At 41.8% G+C, this 15,424-nt stretch overlaps 1 protein-coding gene across 1 annotated transcript in view; it reads left to right on the top strand.

Moving 5' to 3' along the window:
- The window catches only part of LOC115321748 (7-dehydrocholesterol reductase), a 105,508-nt gene that overhangs the window by 74,679 nt on the left and 15,405 nt on the right, over nt 1-15,424 (top strand). The window lies entirely within an intron of this gene.

Raw genomic sequence — 15,424 nt, 5'->3', positions numbered from 1 at the left:
AATGTGCACTATGTTTTCTCGATATTATTCGCGCTTCTCTTTGGACGGATATCGTAGCGGGCAAAGCCGGCTTGGGTCTGCGCTTGCCGCTCTTGTAGCTGTTCCAGCTGCAGAAGGATACCCAACTCGCGGCACACGGCTATACAGTATTCTGAGAATATGTGAGAATCTTTTACGTGACACTTGTTCTCTCGTCGCACAGCTCGCGGAAAACTACCTCGATGTGGCGGGTCTCCATCGCTGGCGGAAAGCGATTTTTCTTGTATCCACGAAAGCGAGGGAAAAAAAAAGTAGCGCTTTTCACTGCACCGTTTCTACAATATATAACGGAGCGCACTTCGCTATTCATTGCAAAGGTACGTTCAACCTTGATTCTGCGAAGAAATAGTCTCGATCGATGGCGACCGTAAAGCCATATTCGCGGCTGCCCGAGTCGCTTGTCCGCCTGCCCACCGGTGACGCACGCGGTAAGGAAAAAGTAGGGATTTTTCATTGTTGCCGATAGAGAGTCGCCACCGGGAACCTTCGCGGCCGGCGTAACTTAAAAATTCAATAACTTCACGGAATGTCTTTTTTATATATGAAAAAATTGTGGCTGCTAGTTGAGAAATAGTTCTTGATGCGGTCTGCCAATTTCCAACTAAGTCGAAGACTGTACAAAAATTGGCGGAGTCCCTCCTTAACTGAGAGGTCAAAGTCTTTTTTTTTTTTTTTGTTAATATCCGACATGGTAGAAAACGATGACTCGACATTACCCTCAAAATTTGATGCTTGGGAGCTCGGTATTTGTGGAGTGAAACAACGATTTTTAAAGGAAGAATTTTAATTTCCTCCGCAATCCGCGCCAGTGCAGTGACATCAAAGATTGTGTCGTCGAGTAACTTGAGTTCCTCTCACACCTCTGAACCGCCGCGACCGGGAGTGTCGTGTTCTCCCGCGTCCCGCGGTCAACCGGACTTCTCTGTGCGTGCCGCCTATCGCTGCTGTGAGCAGACGACGCTTCACTTTCGAGTTTACTAGTTCTCTTAGGGCCCTGTCAGCGATATCAAATTCTTTGAAATAGTCTCAGATCGAAGAGAACGCACAGTGGACTTTTGTGAGCGTCGTGCCGGTGCTGCGTGAAAGGCTGCCCCGGCGGAGTGACAACCAAAACAACGGTGCTCAGACACCAAACACTCTTGTCAAACCCAGATCATGAGCGTTTTTAAAATGCCTAGTTCGTTTTCGAGGTGAAAAAAAAAAAAAAACTGTAATTCATCATTGGGCACATTGTACTTTGAATTACCTTAGTATACCGGGTGAAACAAGGAGACGGTAGGCTCTTTAAATCGACCGGAAAATTCGGTTTCTTAACCTATCGCGCTACGACTTTGTGCAGCATCGCCCACAGATGGTGCATTTTTTTTTGTAAAATTTGCAAAGAGCGAATTTACCTGAGGAAAAAGTAAAGAAAGAAAAAGGCTTAGCGCCTATGGAAACGCAGCGACGCCACCGGTCTGCAATCAACACGGCGCCGTTTTGCACGGTAGACAAGAGATGGCGCAACGAACGCCGCCAACAAATGAGCATACGGCGCCGAGAGCCAGCGTTTTTAGCAGACGATCTTTTCGAATCAAAAGCGCCGCGCGTTCCGCAAACGGCGACAGTTGCAGAAACAAAAACAGGCGCGGTAACAACAAGCAACTGCAGTTCCTTGTCTGCTAAAAACGCCGGTTCTCGGCGTCGTCTGCTCGTTCGTTGGCGGCAGTTGGCGTCGCGACCGCTTGCGCCATCTCTTGTCTACCGTGCGAAACGGCGCCATGTTGATTGCAGACCGGTGGCGTCGCTGCGTTTCCATAGGAGCTAAGCCTTTTTCTTTCTTTACTTTTTCCTCAGGTAAGTTCGCTCTTTGCAAATTTTATGAAAAAAATGCACCATCTGTGGGCAACGGTGCACAAAGTCGTAGCGCGATAGGTTAAGAAACCGAATTTTCCGGTCGATTTAAAGAGGCTACCGTCTCCTTGTTTCACCCGGTAGTATTTTTTGTCAACTAACGTGACAATTCATTTGATCCGGTCTTTCTAGATATTAACGAATTTAGATTTCTTGGACCTATAGCACACCACCCGTTCCGATTGCCTCCTGACATCTTTTTTTTAGGTTAACTTGTAACATAATGACTAACTGTGGGAGTGCATGTCCACGACCGATCGATTTTGTTTTCCTCAAAAGCAAATATAGCAGGAATTGTTCATATCTTGCAAACAAAGATTTGTCAGTCATCGAGTTATTTAATCAAAATATAGACAGGCGATATGAACCGATATCGTCACAGCAGCTATAAAAATGTTAACTCGGGTCAAGAAATACGGTCTAACTAACCACGACTTTAACTGCCTCTCAATCGAGTGTACTATGTCGAAACACGAAGTGACCCCAATAAAAAATCCGAGACATTAAACCATATTTAAATAAAAACCGCAAAAGTTCCAAAACTACGAAACCTTTATATCAATAAAGAAAGTTACAGAGAAAATAGCCTTTACTCTAAAAAAACGGGTGTAGCCTTACACCCTTTTTCATATATCATACATCCCAAAAGTTGTTTGACATACAGCGCACTGCCGTCAAACTAAAGGCCTCAACTTTTCTAACGGTTAGATAACGGTGCGGTATAACTTATTAAATATCTAAAAAACGTAGCAAAGACCACAGAAAAAATAAAAACAAAATGCGGTTTTGAGTAAAGCCATAAAAATCCTATTTCTCTTTTTTTTCAGTCAGTTACACGCACATGAACTATTTTAATAACTTTTACAACACGGCTATCCAGCCGCTCATGAAAGTTGGTACCATTGGTTAAATGTCAATGCGCTGTACGTCGAACTAAAGCTTTGGGGAGCATTTTATGTGAAAAAGATAAAAGAATATTTTTTTTATTAGAGTTTTCCCGGATGCTCTGAATAGACCAGCAGTTCAACCGACGCTGCTGCAGGTTTGTGTATCTGAAAACGATAGCTTTATAGGCGAAACGTTGCAGAGATTTCGTCATCGTGGGCAGTCGGCCCTGCTCGCGCGAAGAATGGAAAAACACTTCCTCTCTCTCCTCTTCCCGCGACGAGAGAGAAGTCGAGATTTCCCGTCGGCCGTGCCGCGCGAAGAGGGCGAAGAGGGCAGCCATGGCGTTGCGCCAAGGATGGCGCGATGAAGGGAGATTTCTTTATGTTCTCTGCTTGACAGACTTGTTTTCAAACAATACTGGCGTCATGCAAAATTTGTGTTTTGGCAATATCCAGCTGCTACGCGTAACGTTGGATGGCTTCAGAAATTTCCACCGCGCTTATCCACTTCGCGGATCGCCGAGCACTGGTTGCAGTCGTCAGTGGCCTCCAGGACGCCAAAACCGAGAGCTATGATAATTAACCACGTTGCAACTCCGTCCTCAGGTACGCGATGGCACCATTCCACACGCATTGCGCGACCGTGCTACAGATATTGTTTTCGCTTCTTCGCACACTGTGGGCGAGGAATACCCCTATTTAATTCCTTGGCAAGTCGTAACTGCACACTACGTGACAAGGAAAACTAGTACATATCAATTATCAAACCACGCAGTGACGTCGTTCTGGCACCGATTCAGGCGTTACCACAAAACAAGTCGGCTGGTGCTGATGGAATTCCTTCATATGATCCTACTGTATGCGTCGATACCTTAGATACGGTTTTAACCTTTATTTTGAATCAGTCTTCGAAAGACGAGGGTATATTTGTCTTATACCTTGATTACACGAGGGCTCTTAATTGTCATTAAGCCAACGACCGTCAACTCATTTGCGATCGGCCGGAGTTACATGGCGGCGCCAAATGTCATTGAGCCGCCAACGATCATTGAGTTCAAATTAGCTGGCCTACCACAGTTAACTAATGCGGACTCGCCCCAAAAGAGCTAAAGATGGCGGCGGCCGCCGTATTGCGCCGATGGCCAATGCCCGAGTAGCACTTACTCTTGTGGAGGATTGGGGGAGGTATTTAAAAAAGTATCGCAGCAGTAAATATTCTCGGAAGACGTATGACTCGGGACGAGATCGACCTCTAAAACGATTACAACACATCACGCAAACCCACGCTCGGCGAGCTGGGTCCACTCATCTCTATGTCTATTTGCTGGATCGCGTTTGACCAGCTCCGCCGTTGGACGGGAATGCGGCCACGGTCGGCCATCTTTTTGATAAAGTTATATTATCTCTAGCCATCATAGTAATATGGCGGACGGCGCAATGGCGGCAGGCTGCCATAAAATAGCCGTGGATCTAGTACACTGTACCGTGGGTGGTATTTTGTGCTTGACTGAAGTTGTTCGACGAAGCAGATTCTTGAAACCCGGCGTGAACGCTAGCCTCATCTTAAAGGACCCGGCGAAAGTTCTACGGAAGCGCAGCACCGGGGGAAAGCAGCGTAGGCCGCATCGAAAGCAGACTCCGTACCGGCGTCTGTTTTCGATGCTTCTTTCGATGCGAATTTCGATGCGTGCTGGGCTGCGTTTCCCCGGTGCTGCGATTTCGTGAAACCTTCACCGGGTCCTCAAAGATCGGGCTACGGTTCACGCCGGGTTTTAAAAATATGTTTCGTCAAACAATTTTTATCAAGCACGAATTATTACCCACGCTATTTTGATGGCAGCCTGCCACCACAACTACCACAACACTGCCTGCCATTGATGGATGATAGTGGCTGCAGCAGCTGTAACTTGGCTAGAGGTAATATAACTCTACCAAAAAGATGGCCCCCAGCGGCTGCACTCGCGGAGCGGGCAAACGCGATCCAGCAATTGTCATAGAGATCAGTGGCTCGGTCATTCTGATGTCGGTGCCGATAAGACTTTCGTTATGCCTTTCCTGCTTGAATTCGTGTAAAACGTTCTGATTATTGTTTTGTTTTTACTCTATAGATAAAAAGTTTATTATATATTGTGTTAAACGTTTATAAGGAATCAAAAGTGTGCTAATAATTTATATCCATCGCTTTTTTAACGAAGATAATGTAACATCAGTTTTCGTGTTTTTTTTTTTCGATTTCAACTGGGGTCGAAAGGCGGGGTTTTAGGCCTGTGTACCAAGTAACACCCACCAACTTAGCTCAGCTCAACATTCCTAAAACACTCAGTTGGGAAACTGACTCTTGAAACCTTGACCTCTGGCGTCCACCGAGATCAAACTAAATATGGTAAAAGCGCCACATTTTAACGACGAGTTAAGTCATGAAACTCGCTGTGTAGCTGCTGCAAAAGTCAAAGGTTTTCCCTGAGTACCGAAACGCCTAAAGTTCGCAGTGAAGAGTTTTATGCGTTTATACTTTTCAGCGAATATAAGTTACATAACTAATATAATACCTTCCTTGCCCGCACCCTTTAAATGCTGCGGAATATATTTATTGTCACATTTTAATAATTATATGTGAATAAGTTATGAACATTACACATTCGTATCTGATAGTATTTTTTTTTTAATTCCAATACTTCTTTTCCAGGACTATCATTTTCTCACATATGTTATATGTATGTTATGGAGAGCGTCGAACCGAAATTTGTATCGGTTCGGTTCGGGTACGGGTTCACGGCTTTCGGTTAAGTTCCCGTTCAATTTCGGGGAGAAATAATAAAGGTTGAAACCGGTTCGAACTGGTTTGCACCGCAAACTTGATAATAAGTTTTATGCGTTTTGGGGGCTATTGACGGTGCGCCAAATTACAGGGGGTGCTTCTCTAGCTATCATCATCATCGTTTGTAACATCACGGGTACGACAGACTGGGACAGACCACGCAGATCCTGAATCCAATCGACTCGTCAGCTCACTTCATGCACTGTTTGGGTGACGCGCAAAAAACCGTGTTTATTACAATGTTTCACTGCGATTGCTCGCGACTGATAGTGTTATTTTTTCGGAGATTTCATATGTAGAAGATCAGGTAACCCTTAACTGCAGGTCAAATCAAGTAGGTGAATGGTGTGAAAAATGGCACATGGTGATTAACTGCGATAAATCTGTTTATCCTCGGATAACAAATAAAAAAGCCCATGTACCGTTTATATAACATAGGAACTAACTTAATTAGCGAAGTTTGGGAGTTCAAATGCAAATGGCTAATTATTGCAGGTAATCTGAAATGGAGTCGAAACATATAAATATAATTTGTTTCGCGGCGCGTAAAAATGTGGGCTTGCTTAGGCGAAGACAAGCTCCTGGTCCAAAGAACGGTCGTTTTGTTCGCCCTCGAGTACAGTTGTACAGTATGCGACTCACACCAGAGTGGTGACATTGCTAAGTTAGAAAACAATTCAGTAGCTATCATTTACATTTGTTTGCAAAAGATGTCGTAGATGATATTCCGTGTCACCTATCAGAACCTAGCTGGCTTCACAGCCTTTCCAAGTGAGCAGAAAGATGACCAGGTTAAAGTTTTTTTTTCACTGATTTTTTTTTTTTTTGTATAAATTACACTTTAAATAATCCGCTATCCAAAACTCCCGAACGCTCAGAATCGGTCGAGCCTATTTTTGAGAGAACTAATACATTAGAGTTTTCGTGTTTTTCGTTTTTTTTTCAATATGAATAATGATTGAAATGGATTACCCTCCACAGCTTTTCAAGATGACGACACCTTTCTGAAGTGTATTTCCGTGCCGAAAGGGCCCCCTTGTGCATTGTTTTCTACTTTCTAAATGCGCTTTGCACCAATACTTTATTTTTCTGGTTTCGTGTGTGGTACTTGTAATCCCAATGCTTAAGTCTGTATTTCTTTTTTTACATCGAAGGTAATTTTGTTATGTTTGCAATTTCTACGCTTTTGGCCGATATTGCTGTGTTTCATTTTCTATTTTTAGTTTTATACTGGTTGTTCGCTTTATTGATTACGTACCCCTTCTGCTTGTGCAACCCTAGGGCCAGCTGTAGTGTTAAATAAATGAACGCGTTCTGTTTATTTGGAGAAGTAATATTTGTAGTAGGATATTTTACCAAGGCTTGAAACCGTGGCAAGCGTATTCGTCCTAACGAACACTTTTAGCGGTGAGCTGTCGTAGCGCTGGGATGGTCGTATTTTGTTCTCTACCCCAGCACAAATAGCTGGATGATGAAAATAAAATATCCTGCGCTCTACCCCACTACAAAACCCACGAGAATGAATAGGGTGTATTTTTATTACGATTCGGAAACAATAAAGTTCAAGAAAGAATGTATCATAAATTGAACACAGGAAAGCGAAATTCGAGAACCTCTCGCGTGTGTTGTAAACACACCAGTGAAAGTGACTTCGTGTATCATGTTGATTCCAATGTGTTTTGAGTGCTAGTCTCTTATGAAAAGCACGTTTATTACTTTTAAATCTTGTAAACCAGTAAACAAATATTTTATTGAAATGAATCGCAGGAAGACGCGGGAGCAAGCTTCCGGTGTCGTATCACTTAAACCCGTGTTTATTCACGCAGTCGAGCCAAAAACGTGCGAGACCCCCTCGCTATCGAAGCCCTAAGTTTAGTAGGTCGGTGGCACTTCCGCGTTCCAAAAAACTAGCTATGAGTCTCATATCAATGACTAACCTTTGTACCGTATTTTCCGGACTATAGTCCGCACCCGGTGTATAGTCCGCAGAGGCAAATTTGGGGTCAAAAATGAAAGTTTTTGTTTAGATAGTCCGCACCTGCTGCATAGTCCGCACCCAGTGCATAGCCCACACCTGGTGCTTAATCGACACGAAATTCTTCTCATACGCGGCACACCTTGACATATGTATGTTTTCTTAGCTCACAAAAAAAGCCTATAATATACATAAATTATAAATAACACACTCTTTTATTCACAAAATCCGTCCCGTCTCGTCATAATCAACGATATTGAAAAACATAATTCCTGTACAGTCCGCACGCGTAGATATTCCGCACAGCCAGAAATTTCAACTTTTAAACATGTATAGTCCGCGGACCATAGCCCAGAAAATACGGTACGTTTAATTTCGCAAAACCAAATGCTCGTAATGCGTGGTGCGCTTCTCAGTGAGCGATATTAGATATGAAAACAATTGTTAGAAAAAATTGAATAGAACAAATGAATCAATCGCCTGAATTGGCCGGGGCATGGCCGAGAATTTAAACGAAATCTGAAAGAGTTTCTTTGTCTCTCTCTATCTAGTATATTTCTTCCACCTTCGTTCAGCTGTAAAATCTCAGAAGTTTACAATTAATTTCTGTAGCCTCCCTGCACCACATTGCAAAATAATCTGGATATTCATAATCCTGGAAGCCAAATGAATACGATTTTGATGTTTCTCCTCAAATACAGAACCACTTCAGTTTTCTTTAAAGAATTTATAAATATTTCTGTTTCTCTTTCGAGCAGCAGTCGCAACGTGACAAACTTCTTTGCCACGTATTCGATGCAGGAGGAGCAAATCATCATGCAGTTTGTGGCGAGTATTTGCTGGTCAGCAACTGTCGAGTCACAAATGCGTAGCAGCGTCGGTATCGGCTAGGTCAATGTAGCTAAAACTAAGCTTTTGACATGTAGCGCCATTCTTTGAAACGCCGACTGCTTGACAGTGCCGGTCTGAGGAAGCGAATGGCGGAAAACAGCAGAATACGGAACTGAAAACCTTTTTTGTTTTAGAGGAATGATCGTTGCCATTTTTATGAATTGCCGTTAGTTGTAAAATCCAGCATCACGGTACTTTAGATAAACCAAGTGTGCGGTTCTTTGCAACAAAACTCTCCGCGCGTGCACAGCTAAAAAGACAGCGCGTCATTTACCTTGGTGAATGCCAAACCTTTTCCTACGGCAGCCTTCACAGATTTGAAAAAAAAAAACAGGCATCAGAGGCTGTGAATATCCCTAACGCACGAAGTGCAAGTTGTAATGTGAAGCTCCAGGCTTGTATCTGAAGATTTTAAATGTTTTTTTTATATATAAAAAGCAACTTCAAGGTACCGTTATTCATTAGAAAGATCACGCACAAAAACGGCATGCATTTGTCTTTTAGAAATAACCCATTTTTAATCGGTATAGATAAAAACTAACATAACAACTGCGTGCTTTGACACAGAACGTTGTCTGCTCGCATCTTACCAGCTCCGTCACAAGAGGGCGCCCGCGAGGTGGCGCAGCCAAAACATCTCGTCGCAAATAGGCATTATTTCCGCAATCAAAGGAATAGTTACACTGCATGCTTTTCATCGTTCGTACAAACCACTTTTATTTTCAGGTACAATAAAAAAGAAATTTCTTTATTTAAGTTCGACTAAACGGTAAAAGAAAATCTAGACTAACATTCAAAACATCGTGTTTAAACAAATAAACATCCGTTATATTTCCGCCACACATATATTACCTGAATCAAAAGATTGTCACGAAACGTGGAAGGTCGCTTAAATACGCGTGAGTGGTACAACTTTGCGCCGCAATATTAAAAGCTAAATCTTGGTTGTGTTTTTCAACTGAGTAAATAATTAAAGTGCATATAAAATCACGAAATATCCACCTCGTCGCCATACATATCGTTAAAGTGTATTTGCGAAATACATTTTACAGTAAATATGACAAAATACATTTTACAGTAAGTATGATGACGACGCAACTGAGTAAAAAGTAAAAATGTTTTCAGAATGACACGTTTTAGGATAATCCCTTTCAGCCTACGTTTTATAGAAGCGCTGAGCGGCGATCGGAACACTTGTTTTCCTAACATTTCTTTACACTCAACACCGTGATACTGGCGATAAATCATGAATAAATGAGCGATCAAAATTGTTTTTCCAGTCTGTACGCACTTTCGTACTAAGATTGAATCTGGCTTAAATAGCGCGTACCCAAGTGGACATTTCCTTATACAGGATCATCTTTCATAGCATGGCTGTTGAGGTTCGTTGTTGAGAAGAAGCCGTTGAATTCGCTTTGCAAATAAGCACCACTTTTACTAATTTATGATTTTTGTTTAAAAGCAAATTAAAATATCATGCTCTACTCGGCATAGCAGCTGCTTAATTGGTTGCTTTCTGACACTACGTGTTCGCAATCGTTAGACTTCTGCCACGCGCCCATGTGTACTTTGTGTCCAGCACACACACATATAAAATTGTTGTTCATCACATAAAAGAGGAAATAATGAATATTTATATGTTTGAGAAGTAAAACATGTGTCAAGCACTCAGCTTTCTTTTTAAATCAGCTTCAAAATCAAAAATTAGTTTATGGCCCTCTCAAATTAAATTCCGTAGAGATTCTCACCGCTGATAAACTCACGGCATTAAAGTTCACCGGAAGAAAGGTCACCACTTTTGTGCGGGTCCGGAGAGAAGGTCACCAGACTTTTCGCTGACGCGAAGAAAAGTTCACCTCGAATTAAATTTGTATGTAAAGTGGTTGCTATCATTTAATAGCGGCAGTGAAACGGAAATCTTAGGCGCTTCTCACGCAGGTGGTACACAGTGCAACACAGTTAGCGCGAAGCGATTTTTCGCATTTTATTTAGACAAGGGGTTGACCAGCGTCAAACTTTGGTTGCATAAGTTTGTGCGCTGAAATGAGCAATTTCCAACACACAACTCATTTTCATAACAATCAATAAATATAAAAAAGCCCATCGCGCGTTTATGTTGACAGTGTTACGCAGCGCACGCACTTCACATTAAATCGCTCTGCTGTACTAAAACAACAACAACAAATAATAGTTACTTTAAAAATTTATGTCAATTTGATTTCATTTACATCAGGCTAAGTTGATTTAAATTAGGGGTCTCCAAACTTTGTAGTTAAGGGGCCGGATCGGGGATCTGTCACTCTCTCGAGGGCCAGAAAATTAATGAGTAAATATGCACCAGGAAAAACTAAATAAATAATCTTATTGATAAGCATGTACATACAAAATTGAAAGTTATAGTAAACAGTAAAAAATAATATATTGAAGATAAATACATCTATTTTATTTATAAATCCAATATTTAGGTAACTATAACATTGCTCAATAATTGTGACCCCGAAAAGTCACCAGGCATAAAGCAAAGAACGTAGAAACTTTGGCATACTTCAGAAAAGAAGATAAGTAATGAGAATGATAGAACTGGTGCTAACGATATGCAGTATATACGACACACTACACCAAGCACAATATAAAGAGTATGCACCTGACGTAATTGAAGAACGAAGTCGGAGGGAAAAATAAAGCTCAACGCATTAATATTCTCCGAAGACCAGCGTTTTTTTTTTTTTTTTTGGCGTTCAGTCCGATATTATTCTTTCGTATGCGATGAATCTCTCATTTAAATACAGCACAAACGCGCATATTGGCATCATCAAATGATAAACAAACAGTAAATGAAAAGCAGATTTTCGGGATTCTTTCTTTTCTGAAAATGTTTGATCTACTTCATCGTAGTAAAACCGGCCTGTTTTAAATCGCGATTTAAGACATCTGGATAGTTATTCTTCACTCTGGCTTTATCCATCGCTCCGCTTCTATATCAAGCTATTTCGCGGGAGTTTTACCAGATTTATTGCTGACGTAGCCGTGATAAAGAATTTTTTTTTCGTTCGAATGTGGTATAATAATTAAAATCACTTCTTCTTCAACAAATGGTGAAATTTAGAGATCGGGTAATGCGGTGTCAGTATACTACATAAAAGGTCACTTTATAAATAAATATCCACAAACTACTTAAGTTGCAGCCCTCTGCACTTGTTATAATACCCCCGCTATTTTTTTAATGAGTGTTTTATTGAAATTATTTTTTTTTATTTCCTTCGGGCACCGTCTGACGTGTTTCCCGACGCTTTTATAATTTAAGTATAAATTCTGCCAGGGAAGTGCAGAATGACCGCATGCGCATGAGGCATCCCAGCATACTTCAGCTGAGTGAACGCACAATCCTTAGATTCGTAGGTTAGCTTTTCTCCGCACTCGTCAAAAGACCGGTGGCGTTTTGCCCGGTATGCTTTTCTCTGGTGAGCTTACCTCCGCCGTCCCCCAAATCACTTATACCCGTCTATTGCGGATAAAAACGTCTGAAGATATTTGCGACCATATTTAAAATAATTAGAAGGTGCATTTACGTATGATTTATATTTTAAAAGTGATCGGCCCTTCATTTATGTTGTGAAATTCTCAGTGACTAATTGCTAATATTTTTATTATCGTCAATAAATCAGACTATATGAAGTTCAGATAACCCCTGTAGACCGACACGAGAGTACGATACTCGAAAATACGTCGGCTGTTGAGCCGATCTGCCGAAACGTTCATTTTTGTACGCTGTTTGGCAGTATGAAACACCGGGTCCCGGGGTATGCGAAAAAGGACATTTCGCTCACGTCATAGGTACGAAGGCAAATACAAGAAATGTGAAGAAAGAGAAAGACAATAAATGACAATTTTTAAAAGACTTCGATAACGTGCGATGCCGAAAGAAATACATTCAGATGCAATAATATTAAGAATTCCAGTTAAATAGCGCGAAGGACCGATGAACATTCTTATCATCCCAACAAAGACGACATTTGGTCAACAGCTAGCATGAACTTGAAACTTGGTGAAATACTGCCTCGGGAGGATGGCGTTATATGCGGTTTTCTGTACACTTGTCTTGGGCCCCCACTTCATAACTGTTTGCTCTATCAGTGATGCGCTTTAACATTTTATTAGGCTGCCGTATATTACCGCGAGACTACAATATACAGCGCAAAATTTTAACATTAGGATATCTAATTTTGATACTGTTGTGAACATCGCATTTCACAATAAAATTTAACTTTTTAGCATGGTTTCCACATGACGTCATCGTACCCTAGCTGGTGGTCATTGCGATTGGTTTTAGCTGAGAAAATCAAATTCGGCGGTACAGAATGCACGCTGCAGAAAGTTCGTGCTCAGAGCAAGCCGCGTATTTGTGAGACACAAATTATTCTTTCTTAGTGCAGCGTCATCTGGTTTCACGAAAACGCGCTTTCTGGCAAGGATGTTTTTGCAAACAAAGTCGTTTCCTGGGCCACGCTTTCTGGTCTGCGTCGAGGATGAGGGCAAATGAACCTTTGCAACACAGTATGCTTTTAAAACTGCTCCCCCCCCTCCGTAAACACACACACACACACACGCACACGCAAACCTTTATTATTATTTTTGTCGTTGCCTTTCCGCAGGATGTTTTTTTTATGCCTGAAGGAGACTTCCTCCTCGTTTAGGAGTGTTTATACGACAATTACATTTGTGGCACTTGTTATCTGTAATCCCCCATTGCTTATATTTAGCAACCAAAAACTGTAAAGTTTAAACGAATCTTGGTAAAGAACTTCAAAACGACACTTCTGTGAGATTTAGAGCGGATGCCAACGTTCGGCCGTCCCTCCGGGGCAATTGGGATGTTTCTTTTCCGGTGTCCACTCCTGTATATGGGTAGTTGAAGTTCTATTTAATCTCGGATCGATACGATCAATTTATTCCTTTCAATATTTCTAATCTCGGGATAACTTTCTCAGGCAGTTAAGACACAACGAGGATATGTCTGTGTGTCTCAATGATATCTACATGTAAAAATGGGTCGTGCCGAAAATAAATTGTACTTTAATTCCTTTGCGTCACAAGGGGGCGTGTGTATGTGTGTGCGTGTGTGTGTGGGGGGGGGGGTCGCGGCGGGTCACTGCTTTGGGGGTCGCTGACCCTAGTTACGGCACTGCATTAACCAAATACCAATTAGAATAAATACCAGGCATTGAAAACTTGGTAAACACCCTTTATAGTTTTCCTCTCCGCGCAATAGCAGACGCATAAATAAATAACGGAAAGAGACAACTTTCCTATCCTCTACTCGAAATAAAAGCAAGCGGTCACGTGATCTGGGGCTAATTATATACCGTCAGTGTTCCTCATAGTCATGCGCTGGGGATGGCAGAAGCATGGAGCATGGGCTGAGCTTCAAACGATCTTAGAGTTGGCTATACTCGTCGCTGATAGAACACGAGCCATTCTCCGAATGTTTGGAGATGCTGATTGTCATGGTACTCGAGCACTCGCCTTGGGCTCATGACAATCGAGTACATCAAGGTGTCACGTGACTCAGTGAAATGTCATGTGACATCACGGTGTCAATAACACTGATAAATATAGTGACGTTCTCAATTTAAACCAAGTTGACGCAGTGAGTCACGCGATTACGTCACTTAACGTCAAAAAGCCACGTGACGGGAAATCACATTACAGCATGTATTGACAGCATGACGTCACGTGACCACCTGACGCATGGTTAATCATAATGCTAGTACAAATAACACCACGAAAACCCACAATTTCTCATACATCACAATTCTGTATGTGACGATTTTATCAATGCATAGAAATATGGCTGCCAAATTTCAGAGGGCAGCTCCTAATCGCCCGTTTCCGTCAAGCTCCATCGCCATTGCCGTCAGTGTCGGCGTCGCCGTTGCCATCGGCATAACGGCGCGCGTTGCATTATTGGACGTCACAGTTTTTCCGCTTAATTTAGCGGAAGATTAAAGTTACGTGATCTCAACAACAATTCAATTCCCCGCAAAATTTGAATTGAATGGTGTTGAGGTCAAGTGACATCAATTTTCCCGCTAAATCTAGCGGAGAAACTGAATGTTTCCACTAAATCTAGCAGTGGAACTGAATTTTCCCGCTTAGATCAGCGGGGAATGGAATTGGTGTAGGTCACGTGGTGTCTATTTTCCTGCTAAATTTGGCGGAGGAACTGAATTTCCCCTCTAAATTTTGCGGGGAATTGAATTAGTGCTAAGGTCACGTGGAGTAAATTTTTCCGCTAAATTTAATGAAGAAACTGAGTTTGTTCATAGGTGACGTGACATCAAGTCAGGTGACAATATTTTCCGCTACTAATTTAAAGGGGAAACTGAATCAGAGGAGGAGGGGATGGAGTATGAGAAGAAGGAGAAGCATACCCTCCCTTCCTCGTCCACAAGAGCTGGGTTCTAAGTTCGCATTAAAGAAATTTGTAAACGTCTTTACTTTTTTTACATTCAAGCTAAATTGCAAGCACCGCCAGAAAGGGGCACCCTTCTGTATACTCCCGGGCTGTCAAGGTGCACGATAATAGTTCCCTACATAAATAAGCCCACACTTTTGTTCAAGGTCATACAAATAGATACTGTAAAAGTCCTAATTTTTGCGGCCCCTATATTTCGCGAATTTGTCACAAAGGACATTTTTTGTGGCCACTTAATTTGGTGAATTCCAAACACCCGCATTGAAACCCTTAAGTACCGAAATTGTTGTCTGACCTTAAATTTCGCGAAATTTTTTATTCGCGAAACTTGAGGGTTCACGGACATCAAAAATTGTACAGCATTCGATTCAAAATAGCCGATTTATAGAGAAGGAGAATATTTCCAAGATATCGAAGTAACATAAATACATACGAAAACTGGTTTT

This window comes from Ixodes scapularis, unplaced genomic scaffold, assembly GCF_016920785.2.
Source record: "Ixodes scapularis isolate PalLabHiFi unplaced genomic scaffold, ASM1692078v2 PGA_scaffold2__306_contigs__length_199485367, whole genome shotgun sequence".
NCBI lineage: Eukaryota > Metazoa > Arthropoda > Arachnida > Ixodida > Ixodidae > Ixodes > Ixodes scapularis.
The sequence above is the reverse complement of the archived record's forward strand: the minus strand, read 5'-3'. Positions and strand labels throughout refer to the sequence as shown.